This window comes from Canis lupus, chromosome 37 (assembly GCF_011100685.1).
Source record: "Canis lupus familiaris isolate Mischka breed German Shepherd chromosome 37, alternate assembly UU_Cfam_GSD_1.0, whole genome shotgun sequence".
Lineage (NCBI taxonomy): Eukaryota > Metazoa > Chordata > Mammalia > Carnivora > Canidae > Canis > Canis lupus.
The window spans coordinates 8,699,569-8,719,351 of record NC_049258.1 but is presented as its reverse complement, the minus strand read 5'-3'; the positions used below and the strand labels follow the sequence as shown (position 1 = coordinate 8,719,351).

Genomic DNA, 19,783 nt, shown 5'->3' with positions numbered 1-19,783 from the left:
AGCAAGGTTGTCTGTCATGTTTCTAATGAGAGTCATTTGAAAGAAGACCCCAATAGCCTTCAGACCCCTGAAGATAGAAATGTGAGTGCCTTGGTCTCATCGGAACATGCATTCCGCCGACATAAGCAGCTACGAATCAGTAGCATGGGGTGTGATGGGTAATGGGAGATTTAGAGTCAGTCTAGCATTTGTGAAGTCTTTCCAGGGAAAATCTTAAATTTTACTTATTAAAATCAAGAGGTAGAATTTTCCAAAGTGTTAGACTTTGTTGAAGCGTGAATCCCGACATAGTTTAATTTAATTGTATGTAAGCTCTAGGATTAGTTTGGGGCATATTACAAAGTAGCCGATGATCACTGTTTTCTTACTCTAGGCCTGGCACATCTGTTACTGATTTCTTCTGCCAGGAAAGGTGACAGCAATCTAAGTTGGGGGATGGGGGCGGGGGGTGCCTAGATTGGGATAATTCTGTATTGATGTGTTCGAGGGGGAAAAAAAGAAAGTTCCATCAGCCGGGCACTGATGTGGCTCAGACTCCCCCTTCCACCCACCCCTTTCTCCGAGGCCACCGCCAGCTCACCCTGCATTTCTCATGTTGATTATAAGTGAAGCTTCGACAAGGGGGCATTCTGGGTATCAGACGACCGCATTATAATTCTACTGAAAAGTGTCCTTATTGTTTCTAAATTACTGGTTACAGTGAGCAGCCCTGGTGACTTGAGGGGAGGAGGCATTTGGAACAAACACATTTAGCCTTGAAGCTGGTCTTTGGAGAAGGCAGAGAGTGGCCGAGATCACCTGTGTACCTCAATATGCTAAGTGGCTTTTGCTGGGGAAGGAGCGGGCCTCATTAGGTTACTTAATTGCAAATCATCTACATATCAGGAATCACTGCGCAACCCAAACTGAATTTACACCTCATAGACCGCAGGTAGCACACGTGTCCTACTGCTCCACGAGCCAGCGGAGCCATCCTTTAATTTTTTGTGTTGTATTTTCCCGACTGAAGGCCGGGCTGTGGGCTGCACGTCTCCAGCCTCCAGGAGCTCCATTCTGCTGAATTGCCTCGGCGGCACCTAGATCCCAAAGCGAAGGCAAGAAAGGAAGCGTGTCCCTGCAGATCTGCCCCTCTTCGGGCTGTGCTCCCGGAGAGGCTGGTGCACGCAGTGCCCCTCGGGCCCGAGCGTGTCCGTGGCTCTTTCCTATGGTCCCCGCGTGCGCCCAACAGCCCTGCACCCGGGTGAGTCTGGGTCATCAGTCCCCCGCCCACTGTCTTCCGTTGACTTGCCTGGTTCCAAGACCTTCTTTAATTCCCCAGAATCTTTTAATTCTGTTTATTGAGTCACAAAGGCAAGTGACACCTCTTAGGAACGAGGGATGTGATCCAGGTTATGGCAGGTTCTGAATAATAGTGGACTCAAGAAGCAAAACTGGAACGTCGTCCACTGTGGGTACCGTTCCCAGCAGGTCTGGCCTCGCCCCCCGGAGGAGCCCAAAATCTCAGTTTCACTACACTATTGTGGTTGCTGTGTAATAAGAGAGGATAATAGCTAGGTTTTTTTGGTTTCAAACAACTGATTTATGATGCAAAACTGCTGAATATTTCTGGTAAGTGAATGCATTGTTCTTTTTTATTTCTCTGTAAAGTCGAGACATTGGTCATTTGACCAGAAATCCTGAGGCCCATCTTGCATTCTAGTTGGCCTTGCTGCCTCGTGCCTTTGAAAAAGCAGATGGTGGATCTTCAGTCTCTGTTCCCCCTACGCTCTTCCCCTATGCCGTTCCCTACCCCGTCCTACTGTAATCCAAGCAAGTCATGTAACATCTTTTTTTGTCAGTTTGGGTATGATAGAGGAAAACAGAGAGCTTTTGAAATTTGCTCTGAACACAAAGAACCCCAAATCAGCTGTTTTGAATTAAAGGTTGAATTTCTTTCATGTTTTAGAGATCAGAGCATTGAGAATTATGTGTATAAAAGCTTAAAGAATTAAGTAAGCTTTGCAAATGTTGGTACGTGGTCATTATGTCACATGTATATATGTTGGGAGTGGGATGGAAGGAAACAGAAAAGTGTAGAAATGGGGGCAGGAGGCGAATGACACTAAGGAAAATAGGCAGCTTCTCGGAAAGATGAATGCATGTGATGTGCGCAAAACTAAGGAGCAGAGGCAGCTTCACCTGCCTGTCTCAGGTGCCCTGGCTAGGCCTTCAGCGAGGAGCTTAATTCACTCATTACAATAGGCTCCCGAGGCCTCTCTCTGCAGGCGTCCAGCTGGACTGTTAAGTGAAGATGTAAGCCTGCCCTGGAGACGCAGGAGTGACCCTGGGTCCCACGCTACAGACACAGACCGGGTTCTGGTCCCCGCTCTCCTGCCAGCCAGTTAGAGGAATTCTCAGGTCTTTGGGGTTTTAATTTCTTCTTCTGGAAAAATGAGAATCTGGGCCTGAATAATGTCAAAAAATCTCCCTCAGCTGTAAGAATCTAAGAGCTTCTGTATTTCTTGGCTGCTCTGAAGAGGCTGTACAAGCCAGAGAGAGAGACTTCTGGCAGCTAGAATTAAACAGGCCTGTAGCTGAACGTTGACTGGGGCTAAAGCACAGAGGTCGAGTACAAGGATATTTTGCTGCCTCTTTCGGGAATGCTAGAGCCACAGGACAAGAATTTTAAAAGCACCTGTTCACATGTGAATGTGCACACACACACAGACATGTCCTCTTGCTCGTAGATCTTTAAACATATGTTATATTCATTAGTTGTATTAATTTTTAGAAAGGCATTCTCAGAGAAATTCAAATTAGGGAGCAGTGTGCTGAGAGACGACCAAATGCACATTCAGAATCCCGCAGCACATACTATTTTGGCCAAGTAAATGAATCTGGTTGATCTCAGTGTTTCCTAATAAATGATGGAGCCAATACCTATGTTCTAGGTGCTTTGTTAGAATTAAACAAGGTTGCGTATTCAAAAGTGCGTCATAAGATCTACAATCTGCACAGGCATTGGTACTGCCCAATCATTACAGCCATGGCTACAGCTGAAACCCAGAGCATTGCCTGTAAAGTGTGCTCTTATGAGTCAAAAACCCTCTCCAAACCATTTTGGAACGCACAGGCTCTATTAATTCAGCCAGAGGCGTTGCAGAGTGTTCTGAGGAAACTCTGAGCCTCCACAAACCATCTCCTGTCCACCTAAAATGACAAAACCATGCTGATAGGAGCAACGAACTAAAATGTCAACACTCACATTTTACAGTTTAGAAAACCAAAGTCTCCACAGAGATTAAATGACATAATCAAGGTCACATAACCAGTTGGCAGCAGCACCCAGGTTAGAATCCTGGACTCCTGCTAACCAGTTTTCTCCTCTCTCTCTCTCTTGTTAACTTTTCTTTTCTTTTTTTTTTTTCTTTCAAAGATTTTATTTATTCCTGAGAGACACAGAGAGAGGCAGAGGCCCAGGCAGAGGGAGAAGCAGGCTCCCTGTGGGGAATCCAATGTGGGACTCGATCCCGGAACCGTTGGATCCACCCTGAGCCAAGGGCAGACGCTCAACCACTGAGCCACCCAGGCATCCCTTTTTTAACTTTTCTATGCTAACATAATTTTAGCTAAATCTAGTAAACTTATGGGAGTTACCCTTGGGTTGAGTGACCGTACGTAGATACTTGGTATTCATTACTTAAAATGTTGGAGGAAAAATAAAATAGACCATTGCAAGCAAAGCCAAATCAGAGCAAAGAGGCTAATATTTGTCTCCATAGCCTATATCTATTAGTTTATAATAGATAGTCTGTATTTCTCTACATTCCTAAATGCCCCCTAACATGCCCCTGAATATAGGGGGACACTGGACACATGTTGATTCAGCAGTTACCAATGGATAAGTGGATTCTTTCTAAAATTTTACTTTGGGTCCAAGATTTATCTAAATATGTCACTGTTTAGACCACTAAAAAAAAATATGGTATAAAACTTCTGATTCTCATTTCACAATATGTTAATCTTTCTTTATTTATTCCTCCCAAATGTTTTTAAAACAATCTCTCCCTGGGACAATTGGATCTTGCATATCCTGTCAAATTTTAGTAGAAAGCAAATTTTTATAACCAAATTATAAAGCTTTCAACACTGAGGCTTATTTATGATGGAAACATTGACGGAATGTTAACTGTAATGGCTTCAGGGATACGTGTGCCAGTGAGGTAGAATTTCCAAGATGGGCAAATGCCGAAATTATTTAGTAGCTATTTAATGTCCCTCCTCTCCATTTCAAAGCTCTCGGATCCATCTTTGGAATGAATTTTTAGACTTGACATCAACTCTACTGTACCCACCCCTCTTGAAAAAGAGACCTGAATGTTTGCAGATTTTTTTAAGCTGTAAGATTTGTTCTTGTTTCCCCAATAATTGATCAAAAAAGCAAGACAGAGCAGAACAGTATCCTGTGGCCGTCTGAAGCTTGATCTTAAATATAGCTCTCATTGACTGGGATTAAATATTCCAGAAGAGAGTAACATTTTGCTCTTACCTCTGAACCACAATTGGGAGTGGATGGGGAAGCTTTAAAAAAAAAAAAAAATCCTTCCTTTAAAAAAAATTACATCTGGGGCAGCCTGGGTGGCTCAGCGATTTAGCACTGACTTCAGCCCAGGATGTGATCCTGGAGACCCGGGATTGAGTCCCCCATCGGGCTCCCTGCACGGAGCCTGCTTCTTCCTCTGCCTGTGTCTCTGCCTCTGTGTGTGTGTGTGTGTCATGAATAAATAAATAAAATATTTTAAAAAAAATCACATCTGAGCTTAAACCTGAGTGGCTATGAATTAAATTTCTCTGGGAAGCCAGACAACTTTTCACCTATTTGGCTAACAACAGAAATTCCTAGTACTTCTCTTTCCAAAGTCTTAACAGCCTTCACAGACCCAGATTAAGCTTTATAATAAAAATTTAAAAATAAATGAATAAAATGTGCCTGAGAAATCGAGCCTCTGATGAAAATAACAACCCCTTGCATAAAGCTCTTGGTGGCCTAGGGACCTGAGTGCGGGAATCCCAGGTTGGTCTGAACAGACAATCAAGCGAGGATTCCATTAAGGCCTGGAACTGTTCGTGGGCTTCGTAGCAGCCACAACCCCCTGATCTGGTGTAGAATGAGGAAAGAACATGGCACAAAAGAAGGAGCAACTGGAAAGAGACAGCAAGCGTGTCCAGCTGCTAACTCCCAGGTCAGGGGACCCCAGGAGACCCCAGAGAAGGCCGCTTAATACACAGGCGTATGTTTGAGAGCTCTTTCCTCTTGGGCCTGTGGAAGAGACGCTGATACCAACTGTACGGAGAGGAGGAAGGAGGAAGAGACCCTAGACCTCCCTGTCGGGGAAGGAGCCCGAAGAGCAGCAGGCGCCTTGCGGAGAAGCAGAGCTGGTAAGAGGAGAAGCTCCCCAGGTGAGCTCCCTTGGCCAGGCTGACAGTCCCCAACAGAGGACGAAGGGGAAAAGAAGGGACAGACTTGAATGTAGACACATGATTTCTAGGAGCTTTGGTGGGTCTGAGAAGTACCATCCGCTTGATCTAGTAATCGTGTCTTTTTTGCAAGTACAGTCCTTTGACTAACGTGTGCTTTTTAGGACCTCAGTCCTAGCTGCCTCTCTGTTCCGTAAGGCCACCAAGCCATCTCATTTATCAAATAATTTGCACTGAAACAGATGAAAGAATAACGGAGAAGGAAAACAAAACCTCTTTGATGTGTTCCTTTATCAGGAATGTGTGTCGAAGGTCAAAAAAGCGGTGCTCCGGAGTCTCTTAAACATGACATTGTCGTAATATAAAAACTGACTTACTGACTTAGGTTATTTGGAGAGTTAAGTGCTTGTGTTATTGCAAATTAAACTAATTAGTATCATTTCCTGACAGCTGCAGCAAGTGTTAGCAATTCCACGATTTCTCTCCAGCCGCTCCTGCGGGATGCACAGAGAGGAGACAGATTTGTGATTTAATGGGATGGAATCCGCTTATCATCCCAAGGGCACATCCTTCCCCTCCCGGGAGAGAACAGCTTCCCCCCTCTGCCCTCCCGGTACACCCCTTATTGTCACGCTGTTCACGCCCTGCGTGGGAAGAGGCTCGCAGATGTGGGGTGCCCGGGGTTCTGACACAGCCCGGAGATGGAAGTGTGTCAGCATCTGCAGCAGTGTCTCCCTCTTGCAATTGGGACCGCGTGCTCCTTGCTCCGAGCAGAGTTGTGGCTGCCACAGCACCTGCTGGAAAGACTCTCCTGCTGCAGCAGCTTGACTGTTAGAAAGCAGCCTTGCGAGGGCCCCCCCCACACACACACACACTGAAGCTTCTAGCATCTGCCTGTGAAGCGCTAGAGCAAAGGGTTTTCTCCGGAGCTGATGAGCTTCTAACGGTGACTGGCGATCGAAAAGTCATGACAGATGCTTTGCAACATGAAGCCCAGGAAACCGTACACAGTGACTTCCTACCAGGCCCCAAACTCAAGGACTCGCTCTGACCAGATACCTTAGCCCCCATGTGGTCCTCAAGCAGCGAGTCTCTGTGCAGGTCAGAGACAAGCAGAAGCATGAATGGGGAAGGAGGAGAGGGGAAGAGCAAAAGAGAGTGAATGGGGGAAAAAAATCTATGAAAATAAAAAAAAGAAAACCTGAGGATCTCTGACAACTGCGTCGTAAGGTGTTCAGACCATGATGAGCTCTCACGGCCTCACTCCTGGTTTGGCTCCTGACTTGGACTGATGCTGATTCTCCAGCCCAGACTTCAGACAGCAGCACAGGACACAGCAACACCCCGGGGCTTTTTAAGGTGACCTGGTCCAGAGGTGAAAGAGGGGGCTGCGAGCAAGGGCAGGGACGGAGGGACATCTCCTCTGCCCCCAAAGACACACACTGTACAGTTATCATATAAATAACCGGCCCTCCTACAAATGATCCAACACTTCGATCAGATCTCAGGAGCAGTTCATTGTGTTCTCTTCATGGTTTAGGGTTATTTTTCTGCTCAGGACAGAGTGAGGATGGCCTGAGAGGGAGTAGTGGGACAGGAAAGTAGACTCGCCAGCTACATATTAGGATCATTGGTAAAAATGGGATCTCTGAGCCTGGTATAGGTGATTTGTTAAGCTCCGTGGTAGTGGTGGTGATGGGCAGCAGGATTAAGAATCACTGGCATAAAGGAACTAGGGTCAGCACGTCTGGAAAAGAGTCCGGAGTGGTGAGCAGGACGGGTCTTTTAAAATCTCCAAATTGTTGTTGAAGGGCAAGGAGAGAACCAGAAATGCTCAACTGAGTTGAGCTCAGCAACTCAGTTTCCAGAAAGACCTCCTAGAGGGACGCACATGTAAGGGTACCAGGATACTGGTTGTACTACTATTCGCAATAGCCAAAGACTATACAAAAGCCTTAAGAGGCAATCAGTGAAATAGCTCACGTGCAACCACACAATGAAATACTATACAAAAGTCAAGAGTATAGTAAAAGTCAAGAAGAATGAGGCAGATCTGTAGATGCTAAGACAGACCAGCCTTAAGATAACATTATTAACTTAAAAAAACAAGATAGAGAATAGCATATATAGTATACTATAATTTTTGTAAAAGAAATAAAAGGATATATAATGTGTTTGCATGATCATAGACTATGGAAAGCTATACAAAAATCTGGTAACTAGTTGCTGTAGTCATCTCTGGGGAGGGGATTTGAGAAAGTGGGGTTCAGAAGAGGGAGAGAGACTTTTCACCACATGCTTTCATACTGCTTGGGATGTTTTTCAAAATATATAGATTTTGTACAGTATAGATATTGCCTCTAACACTAGTTGATTCTAAAAATTAAATCTCTTTAGTAAGATATGTCCTATTATCTTAATTCTTCTAGAATGCTGCACTGCCATCACATATGCAGAGTTGCATTTCTATAATGTAGGCTCCAAAAAAAACTCATCTTTTTTTTTTTTTTTTACATTAAACAAACTGATAATGCTATGGGTTTAATTCTTTGTGAAATCTTTGTTAAAATTGTCAGCTTTTATTGGGATATTTATCCGGTTTGATTCCATGTGATAAAATTATTGCTTTTTTAAAAGATTTTTTTATTTGAGAGAGAGAGCACAAGAAGGGGGAGCAGCAGAGGGAGAGAGAGAAGCAGGCTCACCGCTGAGCAGGGAATCCGATATGGGACTCGATCCCAGGACCCCAGGATCATGATCTGAGCTGAAGGCAGATGTTCCACCGACTGAGCCACCCAGGTGCCCCAAAACTATTGCTTATTAAGTCCTAATCTATTAGGAGCAGATTGCTTCCACGGTGCTGTGAGGACACATGAGATGAATGTCCTGGTCGTGGGACCTGGTGCCCAGGAAAGGCTCAATTGACGGGGTTGGATGATGGAATGATGCAGGCATGGATGAAAGAGAAGGAAAAGGCAGACACTTTGAAGATTGAGTAGTGGACACTGTGAGTCCAGGCCAAAATTTTCACCAGTCGACAGCAGAAAGAATAATAAGGACACGAAGTGGGTTTTTTGAAAGCTAAGTTTATTCAATTTAAACGTCTGTCTTCAGAGATTAGGACCTTCTATGTTTGGTATGTTGGAAAGTCCTTTCTGTTATGAAATAATGTGATAATAAATAGTAATTTCTGATTTTTATTTTTTGAAGCCCCTATTTGGTAAAATAAAAGTGACAGGATGTTATGTTGAGCTCCCAAGTTTAACTGTTTGGTGATAGTGAGAGGCCAGAGGTATGGAGCAGTCAGGCTAGAATAACATGGAAAAAGGCTTTCTGTCAAGTGACTGCTTTTTATTTCCCATCAGTTCTATGCAAGACGTTATTTCTAATGGAATATAAAAGAAGTCATTAGTATCTGTACATTCTCAATCTTGTTTGCTTTTTAAAAGAATAATCTAAAACTACCACTGTATTTAAAAAATTTTTTTCACTTGGGCAGAGTAACTCTTTTCTAAAATAATGATTTTAAGAAAATGAGAATTATTATTTTTTAACGATTTTATTTACTTATTCATGAGAGACACAGAGAGAGAGAGAGGCAGAGACACAGGCAGAGGGAGAAGCAGGCTCCATGCAGGGAGCCTGACGTGGGACTCGATCCCTGGTCTCCAGGATCACGCCCTGGGCTGAAGGCAGGTGCTAAACCGCTGAGCCACCCAAGGATCCCAAGAAGATGAGAATTAATTCTAAGATAGAAAACTAAAGCACCACGAGAACAGCCTTTGCCTTTGATTACAGCCCCAACTGGGAAATAGCAGCTCCCTTATGTCTCCGTGACCACCGGCACCCTTACCACCATGAAAGTCTGCTCAGTATTCAGAAGGAAAACAATATTAGATCTCTGACATCAGGTTCAATTTGTGGACAAACTGTTGACTACAGACTCTTTTTTCCCCTCAAGGATTACTTTTTTGAAGCTTGTTGGTCCAATGTAAAGTTATATGCCTGCTTTGGAGGGAACACGTAATCAAAGAGATGACCCCCAGCACACTAGGAATTACACGACTCATTGGAATCCAGTTCAATTTTAGGAGACCTCTACAGAGCATCTAGGGCAAGCCAGCTAACGATCCCAGGCATCCAGGATGCAGAAGGAATGACACCTGGCCCCTGTCTGATCTGAGACTGCTTACAGTCCACCCAGGATTCATGCATGCATATCATTAAGCATAACCTGTGTTCTGCTAGAAACAAGATAAAGTACTGTGGACAGTCAAGGGTATGAAAGTGGGTAATTCCACCTGCGACAGGGAAGGTTTTAGAGAGATGGCTGCTTTTAAACTAGATCTTAATGAGTGAAGGGTGAAAAAGACATTCTTTGCTGTAATGGCAGTTACAGCGGACACTGGATTTACCTATTTACGAGTTTGTTTTCTCCAGGGAGATGTGAGCACCGTAGGCCAAGGGCTCCGTCTTCCTCTTTTTTGCATCTCCCTAGCACTTGACACCAGGGCTGCCACATAGCAAGGGCTCAGTAGGTGAATGAAGGAATTGGCTAAAGCTACAGTCTTAAAAGGCCTAGTTTAAAAAATAAAATTATAGTCCCCTAATCTCTGACATACGAGATCCAGAGGGACGGCTCTGAGGAAGCTTTAATACATAATACATATGTTATGATTCCTCAACTACCTAACAAAGGCGCATGAACAGTTTTGCAACGTGCTTTCTGAATTTGTGCGGAAATTTATTTATCATCTTCTTGTCCTTCGTGATGAGATATCAAACTTTTCTGGGCCCGAGCAGCATTTGGCGATTTGACCTTACCTGAGGCTAATGACTTCGTACAGCTTAAAAGAGGGTGTAAAATAGACATTCAGTAAATGTAGTTGATTGATGGTGTTGTTTCTATAAAAGTTAAACACATCCCATTTAAAAGAAAGTTCTTTGTTATATCTTTCCACTGGCAAGAGGAGAAAGATCTTCTTCCTCCCCTCCTTCCCATGATCCTATTCTTCTTTCTTGCCTCCCCCACTCCTCCTCCTTTTCTCTTCTTTCTTTCCCTTCTTCTGTGTTTTCTTAATTTGGGAGAGATTATTCTTGCATCCCTGGTTCATTTATTCTTCATTTCCATCCCAATAGGTAGTTCTGGAATCTCCCCAGTGTACATGTTCATTGCCCATTGGATACTCCCCACATACCTACCTTCCATGCACTAAAGAGACCGAGATTGAGCCTATTTCTTTTTTTCCCCACCATATGCTGCCTTGAGTAGCACCAATAAATTCCACAGGGGTTCAGCATTGCTATTGCATATACTTATTTTAGTGATGAAAACAGAAAACACACCACTCCTCAATGCCCCCACTCCTAAGCATTGTGAAGAAATCTCACACAGGCAAAGAAAGACCTGCCTGAGCTCATGACGATACTTTCTGATTTGAGGGACCATAGGGCTTAAAAAAAAAAAAAAAAAGATACCTTAGACAAAGAGGTGTTTGGTTATTGGTAATATGACGAGGATGACTATACCCTGACAACTGAACCCAAATAAACGTCATGGTTTTAAATGAGGTCAGGCCAGTTTTACTTTTCGCAGCCACGTAGAATGGTTACCTGGCTCATGCTCCTTTCTACAGGCTCTGTGATACTAGTTCACGTGGTGTTTGGCTGCCCGTTTGCAGTGTTAGAGAGGTGCCAACATCTATCTTTACACAATAGAGCAGAGAAACCATTACTCTTCTTGCCAGATGTCCATTTTTAAAATAACCTGGGTAGAAATGTAAATGACGCTCGGTAACAATTTAAAACTCAGTCTGTTCTGTAAGGGAGCAGCACGTATTTCTGATGCAGTCTTCTGCAGATTCAAAAGCAACAGCGGTGACTCTAAAGGAGCACTAGTGGGCTATTGGATAATCAGCAGGTATGGTTTTATTAGCTGCCGAAGTAAGCATTAGCATTGTAGATTCACTGCAGGCCACATACGGCCCTTTTCTCAGGACTCCAGACATGGAGCCAATTATTAATTCTTTCATAAAGTAATTTACCCAGGAAGGCACATGTTAAAAAATGATTCTTATGCCAACATTTCAGTCTTTCTGAGGGTGTTTCACATTTAGACTAATGGAAATTTGGCCTGAGTTACAGGAAGGCCCCAGACAGTGGTGGTATATCATCAGAAAGTTTGTCGCTTATTAATTTTACAATGGTTATTCATTTACAGAGGAAAGCAGATAAAACATTATACTTGCAGGAACTTATTTCTACATTCTTTGCAGCAGTTCAGTAGATTAGCTAATAAGACCTTCTCCATTTCACAATTGAGAGGCAAACAGAAAGGAATGAGATAGAAGTGAAGCCTCAGCTCTTCTGATGGTTTGATATTTGCTTTGAAGAGTCTCTCTTCTAGACAACAACAACAACAAAAAAAAACAACTAATGAAGACCTACTATATGGCAAGCATCTTGATAGGTGCCTTCATTTTGTGTTAAAATATTCAATCTTTTTTTCATTAAAAAAATAGTGTTTGTTTTTTACCATTACAAGAATAATACAGATATTAAGAAGAAGAAGAGAAGGAGGGAGGGAGGGAGGGAAGGAGGGGAAAGAAAGAAAATTAAATAGGAAAAATCAACTGTAATCTCCCTTTGCAGAGACAGCCAGCAAACCTCTTAGTATATATTTCCTTCTGGTCTTGTCCTTCTTTTCGTTGCATATCCTTCCAAACTTTTACTTGGATGCGTTCACAATGCACATAACGTTCTGTAACCTGCTTTTTTCACCTAAAAAGTCATGCATATTTTTTTCATGATAATATATACAGATTTTGCCTTATTATTAAACGATTCACGTGCATTGTTTTAATCGAGTAATCAGGAGAAAGCAAAAGAAGTTACACTACATGGGAATAATGAGTGTTAAGTCAACATAATTCTAGATATTTCCTCTTCCTGTATCTATAGTCTCCATTATTCTCTTAAATGATTGTAATATGTAGTTTAGGTAACCAGCTGTCTATGAATGATTATTCTTGTCACAGTTTTGTTATTACCATGTGCAAATATAATTCACTGTGCATTTATCTATTAATTTCTGTAGGTTGAATTTCTAGGAACAAAATTTCTGGATCAAATTTTAATACATAACTGCCAGATTGCCTTCGAGAAAGGTGATTCTTTTTAAATCTCAGTGTTGCCAATTTATATAATCAGTGAATGTGAGCATCTTTTCATATGTTTATAGGTCATTTGGACTTCTTTTGTGACTTGCTTATTCATGTTTTTTGTCCATTTCTTTTCCACCGTGTTTATCTTTTTAAATAGTTCTTCTTTTTAAATAGTTGATCTGAAAAAAAAAAAACAAAACAAAAAATAAATAGTTGATCTGTAAGAGATCTTTATGTACTTGGGAAAATACTTCGTTGTCAAGTGTGTTTCAGTTATTTTCTTGTTTGTTGTTTGTCCTTCAGCTTTGTTTATGTCACTCTCATCATAAAACAGTTCAGAAATTGTGTGTTATCCAATCTTTCCTGTCATTTCCTTTAAGGCTCTTCAATATCAGTCATAGTGTCCCATTATTTAAAAATGTATCTTACATATTCTTTCTTTTAACTCTTAAAATACTTGAAATAATTATAATTTTCTGTAATCTGTTTTTGTATACGATTTGAGAGGTATATATGGTTTATATGTTTTTTATATACGACAAACATTTTTTTCACCATATGATACCATTTGTCTGCAAATTACTGATCTGAAATATTACTTTTTTCATAGAGTAAATGCCTACATATTCTGTTGTTTGTTTCTAGATTATCTTATTTCCAGGAGAGTGAGCTGGCTCCTGTTCCTGTATTGTTGCCTTGCCATATCAATCACTGCTGCTTTAGAGTATATTTTATTATATGGAAGGAGAATTTTTCTATCTGGATTTTTCTTTTTCAGAGACCTTCTTGACATTACCATGTATTTGTCTCCTATGTGAATTTTGGAGTCAAATTTTTAAGAAACCAGAAAAAAATGTCTTTGGCCTTAACTAATCTGAAGAGAAGAATTTGTAACCTTAGGCATCATCCTTATGGGTCAAAACTTATTAAAATCTGGATACTGCGTTTCGATAAAAGCTTGAGAATTCTGTAAGATTATTGAGGTAAAACTTATTTAACAAGTATTTATATGCCTGGCATAATGTTCTCCTTAATTATGAGTTTTCTACCATAAATTGGTGTAAATAAGATCTGTGACATCAGAATGCACAAGTTTGTGCTATGTTTTCTAATGTTGCATCTGAATTTAAAGTAAAATAATTCAGCAATTTTCTGTCATTCTATTACTTACCATCTAGCCATATTGGTTCCCGTGCTTTGGGGTATTGTCTGACTCAGACAACACCCACTAAATGACTATACAATGAACAGCTACAAGAAGAATCAGACAGGATTCTGCTCTGTATGCCTTTATATCACAACCAGCAGGGAAAAAATGGGAGCTCAGAATGTTGGCTTCAACATAACGGCGCTGGTGGGGAGCCCTTGGTGCTCTAAACAAGCTTCAGGATTCAGTTTATCAACTGTCAATAGGCAAATGCATGTTTTTCTTTTCCCATGATCTGATTAAAGTTGTGGTCTCTTGTAATTCATGGCATTCCATTGTATTTATTTCTGCCGGAATTTTCAGGCTGAGTTACTGTAACTAATATACCACTAAGTCTGTACTGCAAAATCCCTGACCTTTTGAATCTTCCTTTTTAGCAGAAAATTGGCATAAGAAATTTCAACACAATAAACGCTTTAATTTTTTTTCTTAATCTTGATCCAGAATCCATATGGTTCAATTTAATTATGTCAGAGGCTCTTTGCCACCAGTATCAGTTTGGATTGAGAGGTTTGGAAGATCGTGGTGATAGGGGGGAAAGAGAGATGAGATAATTCTATTTGCAGCAGATTATTCGGGGGGAAACAAAAATATGAAATGTGAAATCCTTTGGTCTTTTCTAACATAATTTGTGCCCACAGCTCAATTTGAGTACATAAATTTGCTGGCCTCCCAAACCATGTGATTTGAGAATTTTTTTCAGTCTTTCATATGTGACTGAAGAATCCTTGTGCCCACCTATCTAACAAACTATGGTCTGTTTGTAGTCATGGTCCTTTGGTGTAGAATCAGGGTCGTCGAACTTTCTGACTTTCTGTAAAGGGCCAGATAGTGAATTATTTTAGGTTTTGTGGATGGCATAAAGCCCCTGACGCTGCTGCTGTGCTTGTTGGTTTTGTTTTGTTTTGTTTTTACAAGCTCTTTAGAAATGTAAAAACCATTCGTAGTTTACAGACTGTCCAAAGACAGGTCATGGGTTGGATTTGGCCCACTGGGCTTGGTTCGCCAACACCTTTGTGGAATCATTGGAAGATAAAGTCATATACAAACCATGGGACTGTGAGATGCTGCTGATGATAATGACAATAATACCTCCCATGTTTACTCTGTTTTATAGTGTATCCTGCATATCCTTGAACCTTGTCCCATTTGATCCTCAAAATAACATTTATGGCAGACATCATTATTACTATATTAGAGAAGAGAAAACAAGCTCAGAGAAGTAGTGACTTGCCCAAAACTACACAGATGATAAGGGGGAAAGCCAGGAATGAATGCATCTTGTGATTCAAGTTTGTTGCTCTTTCTATTAAACTCATATTAAGTCAGAGAAAGCATTAGTAGAAAGAAAACATTTCTCAGACTGAGAAAGCCCCTAGCTCTTGATTTTAAGATGTCTGTCCTCTGGAGCCGCTGGGACTCTCAGATTTAATGGGAATAAAGCCCAAGAAGACACCTTCCATACTTTACCACAGTGCGGTAGCTCTAAGGGCTTAGAGAAATGACCACATCAGCTTGCAGCCAACTCAGGATTTTGGAAAATCTCTAGTTCACTCATCATTCCCATCTACATTGATAAAAATGATGTGATTTGTGCTTTAATAATGCTTTAAGAGGCTGAGCAAGGAAGTGACAGTTTAGCTCCCAGGAACATACTCCAAGATAGTGTCGTTGGATTGAGGAAGTAGAAAGAACAACTGTTCGTTTCATCAGCCTGCCAACAGGAGTCCAAGCAATGAGATATAACAGAATTGTTTGGAAAGACACGTTAACTCAACTTGTGTGGCCCAGAGGCTAATCAGAGTCTACATCATAAAGACTAGGCAAAGGTACATATGGGACTCATTCCTGCCTTTTTACGGGTTAGAGACATGAACTGTGTATCCCGTTACACAGCAGAATAACACTAGTATGGGAGCGATAAGGTCCAAGAAACACAGTAACTTTATGAATTATTGCGATATCTTTTCCACTAAACATCATAGGCCAGGGCTGTTCAGTGATATTTCTTGATTTGTATTTTTATTTGCTGTTTCCTATATTTAAAAGTGCCTATCTTTAAGAAGCCTGTCACTCTGTTACACTTCTTAAATGAGCACTACCAGAGTGCTGTGACCACTTGTGGGTTCTGCAACTTTGGAGAAAATGTGGAAACTCTGGAGAAGGTTCAGAAAAGACTATGAAAAATGAAAGTACTGGAAAAATAAAGCCTGAGAGGCAAGATTAAAGGGACTTATTTTTTGCTAAGGTTTAAGACTACTTCAGAGTGACACGCTGGGATTATTGATCACATTGAAGATTTTCAGAGGCAGGATTCAGGATAATAATTTTCTCTTTCTATTCAGAACAAAAGTGGCGAGAACAGAGTCTAGCACGTTGATTTCCAATTTGTGGACTCCAGGTCTGGTAGGAAGGACAAGGAGGGAGTTTGCCACTGAACTATTTAAAGGGCTCTTCAATTATATTTTATCAAATACTAAATACAAAAAGAATAACAATAGTTTTCTTTGGGTATGATAATTGCCATTAAAAGGGGGCTTTGTCTTTGAAAAGGCAGAGAACCACTGATTTTAAATATAGCAATGTGAGTATAGTTTAAAGATGAATTTCCTAGCAATAAGAATTATTAAGTGACAAGCACTGAAACATGCTTTGCTAGACCAATAAAATACACGAGGCTAGTACTGTTTCAAGGTAACACATGAATTTGTTCATTTACTTATTCCGTAGCCATTCACTCAGCATCATCCACATCTCAACGCCTCGAGCACTCTGCTAAACCTGGAGCTGCCATAAGGGCCAAGACACATGCAATCTCTGGAATCATGTCACTCACGGCCTTTCAGAGACTAGAAGTGCAATCTACTAATTCATGCCCAGCACATGAGATCATTTCCATTCCTATAATTCTGTATCTTCAGGATAATAGCAAGGGTAACAGATTTTGAAAAGGAAGGGTAAATATTTGCTTGTGAGGCTTATTTCTACATTCAACATAAACTTGTAACCCATAATAAATAAAGGAACCTCCTTTAAAAACCCTGTTTTCTCTCCCATTTGTGGAACAGCTAAGGAGTATTCATTCTCCCTTCACAAATGTCACAATGAATGTTTCCATAGTCGAAAATTCTCTCCTTCCTTTCCCTCTGTTTGTTTTTTCTCCAGGGTAAGGGTGGAGATAGCTGTAGGTTTTCAGCAGTGAGTTGGCCCCATTCCATAAGATGATGATTTAATCTCCAATTATTCATTGAGCTTTTAATTCACTTAGAAGTCTTTATGATGATAAATTTTCTTTAAAGAACATCATAAATTTATATCCTTAATGGACTTGCTACATGAAGTCTGTGATTACAATGTAAATGAGAGATAGTCACCTCTTTTATTTAAGGGCTGGACCCTAATAATCTTTTCTTAAAGCTTATCCTTTTCCCTTTTTCTTTTTGGTCCACTTAGTACTATCTTAAATGTTACAGACTGTACAAGGAAGAGACGAGATTCATCATCATCCGTTCTCTAGAAGTATTAGGAGCAATGCTTTCTCACTAGCTCATTAATTGACAATTCTCAAAATACCCTCTTATACACACTTAAGCCTCCAGAAACATCTAGATTTCATTCCAAATCTCTGTCTCTTATGGTGGAATCATATTTACTGAGCACTTAAATATGAGCCAGACACCGTTCCAAACGATTTACATGTATGACCTCATTTTACCATTGTAACAAGTCTATGAGATAGGTGCTATTGTCATCCTCACCATACAAATGAAGAAACGAGGGTCAGAGAGGTTAAGTAACCAATCCAGAGTCACACTGGTAATGCCACAGTGTGAGCTTTGGGAGTGGCTCTTAGCCACATACCCTGCACTATTTCTCAAGAATACAATTATTGTTTTTTTTTCCTTAAGCACAACATATAAATATTAGTCTATTTTTTTAAAGATCTTATTTATTCATGAGAGACACAGAGAGAGAGGCAGAGACACAGGCAGAGGGAGAAGCAGGCTCCCCACCAGGAGCCCGATGTGGGACTCAATCCCAGAAAAGGATCACATCCTGAGCCGCAGGCAGGCGCTCTATTGCTGAGCCACCCAGGGGTCCCTTAGTCAATTTTTTTTATTCTAGAATGCCTGGTGTGGTATATTCAACAATGAGGTACTCTACGGCAGTGAAAAATGAACTAAAGTTAATTATTAATGAAACTGAATCATTGTTACTCATTTTTCAGTGCCACTGGATGCCAGCATTTACTGGGTAACACCAGAATTTCTGCCATCCTTAGGAAGGATAAGCATTATTGTGTTCTTATTCTGAATCAGGGCAGAGATATCTATTTTTAACTGATAGGTTAGGGAATCATAGCAATGGATCTAGGATATCAACCACAGTCACTCATGCTGTCCCTTCTGGGCTTTCTAATACATTTCTGACCAAAGCTATCACTCTTGCCCCACTGTGTTTCCAGATATTCCTATAATCTTGGCTGGCTGTTTTTCTTTTCTTTTCTTTTTTTTTTTTTTTTTTTTTTTGCTTTTGAATTTTTATATTCTAGGCAATGAACTCAGGTTGGTTTACTTTTTTTCCACAGACCCTTACTTTGCTCAGTAGAGAGAATTTAGAAAATTCTAATACTATATCCGAAACAACCATTTTACTTTATCTACAGATGTGACAAAATTTTGTCATTCACTGGGGATTTCTGGGAAGCAAACTGAACAACATCAGTTGAGAACTGATTCACTCTAGCAGGTAAGCTAGGCCAAAAACTTGGCTATTGACATGGCTAGCATTATAACTATTACTATGATTTATTTGGATCTTTAGAAAGGCCTTTTGTTTCTGAAAGCAAATATAAATATTTACTCTAGAAAAGTAAGATCACAGAAAAAAAAATTACTTGTGATTAAGTCTATCAGTTCTGTTAAAGTTTTGTATTCTATCTCTCCAGTCTTTTTCTTGTCTTCTATTTTAATAAGTGGTTGAATATAAAAATTATATCCATCTACTGATAAGAACATAGGAAGTAGTAGTATAATCCTACACAAGTAGGATTGCACTGTACATAAGATATCGTAGCTCTTCTGGACTCCTAAACTCTTACTCAGTATCCCAGAAATGAACAGTTTTAAATGCCATCAATTTTTGACTGTTACTTCTCAAGCATGAGTATAAATTCAATAGAATTAGGGGCACCTGGGTGGCTCAGTGGTTGAGCATCTGTCTTTGGCTCAGATCATGGTCCTGGAGTCCCGGGGTCCGTGGTCCATAAGTCCCGCATTGGGCTCCCTGTGGGGAGCCTGCTTCTCCCTCTGCCTGTGTCTTTCTCTGCCTCTCTCTGTGTGTCTCTCATAAACAAATAAAATCTTTTTAAAAATTCAATAGAATTAAACTAACAATAGTGATCTAATCTTGCAAATGCCATTGTCATGTTCATAGATGAGACCTGGGTGTTCCAGGTGCATGGGTGACTTGAACCAAAGATAGGAGAGCACTCAGTGGCAGCCTTTTCTAGAACCCATTGGACTTAATTTGCCCCCATCTCTGACTTTCAGCCCCTGCTGCTTTTCTCCCCTGGCTATCTTCATGCTTGGAGACAAGTCAAGACTTGGAGGTAGAAAAGATAAAAAAGTGTAATTTTAAATTCTTTTCCATCACTCTCAAAAAGTCCAATCCTGAAATCATCAGTGCTGAGAGACACTGAGGAACAGGAATGAATTCATTCAATCAAACCATCTCAGTGAGTGTTTTGCTAATGAAAGTCTGGCCCTTGGTAGCCATCTACTGTGCTAGGTGCTGAGAGGAACATAGAAGGTAGATTAAACGTGATTCCTGCAAATGTATAATTTAATTAGAGAAGCAATACTAAATAAGTTCTATAATTAAAAACAATATATAAGTGCACAATTAATGTGTGTAGTGCAGATAATAAATTTATAGGAGTTCCACATCAGCCTTT

At 40.7% G+C, this 19,783-nt stretch overlaps 1 protein-coding gene across 2 annotated transcripts in view; it reads left to right on the top strand.

The window, feature by feature from the left end:
* Positions 1-1,448: 1,448 nt before the first annotated feature.
* Positions 1,449-19,783, top strand: part of SATB2 (SATB homeobox 2) — a 289,546-nt gene continuing 271,211 nt past the window's right edge. The window contains exons 1-2 of one of the 2 annotated variants that reach the window (XM_038585272.1): positions 1,449-1,608; positions 18,494-18,576. The gene's annotated coding sequence lies outside the window, so the exon portion shown is untranslated. The remainder of the gene's footprint in view (positions 1,609-18,493; positions 18,577-19,783) is intronic. The other variant, XM_038585276.1, reaches the window with a different exon arrangement.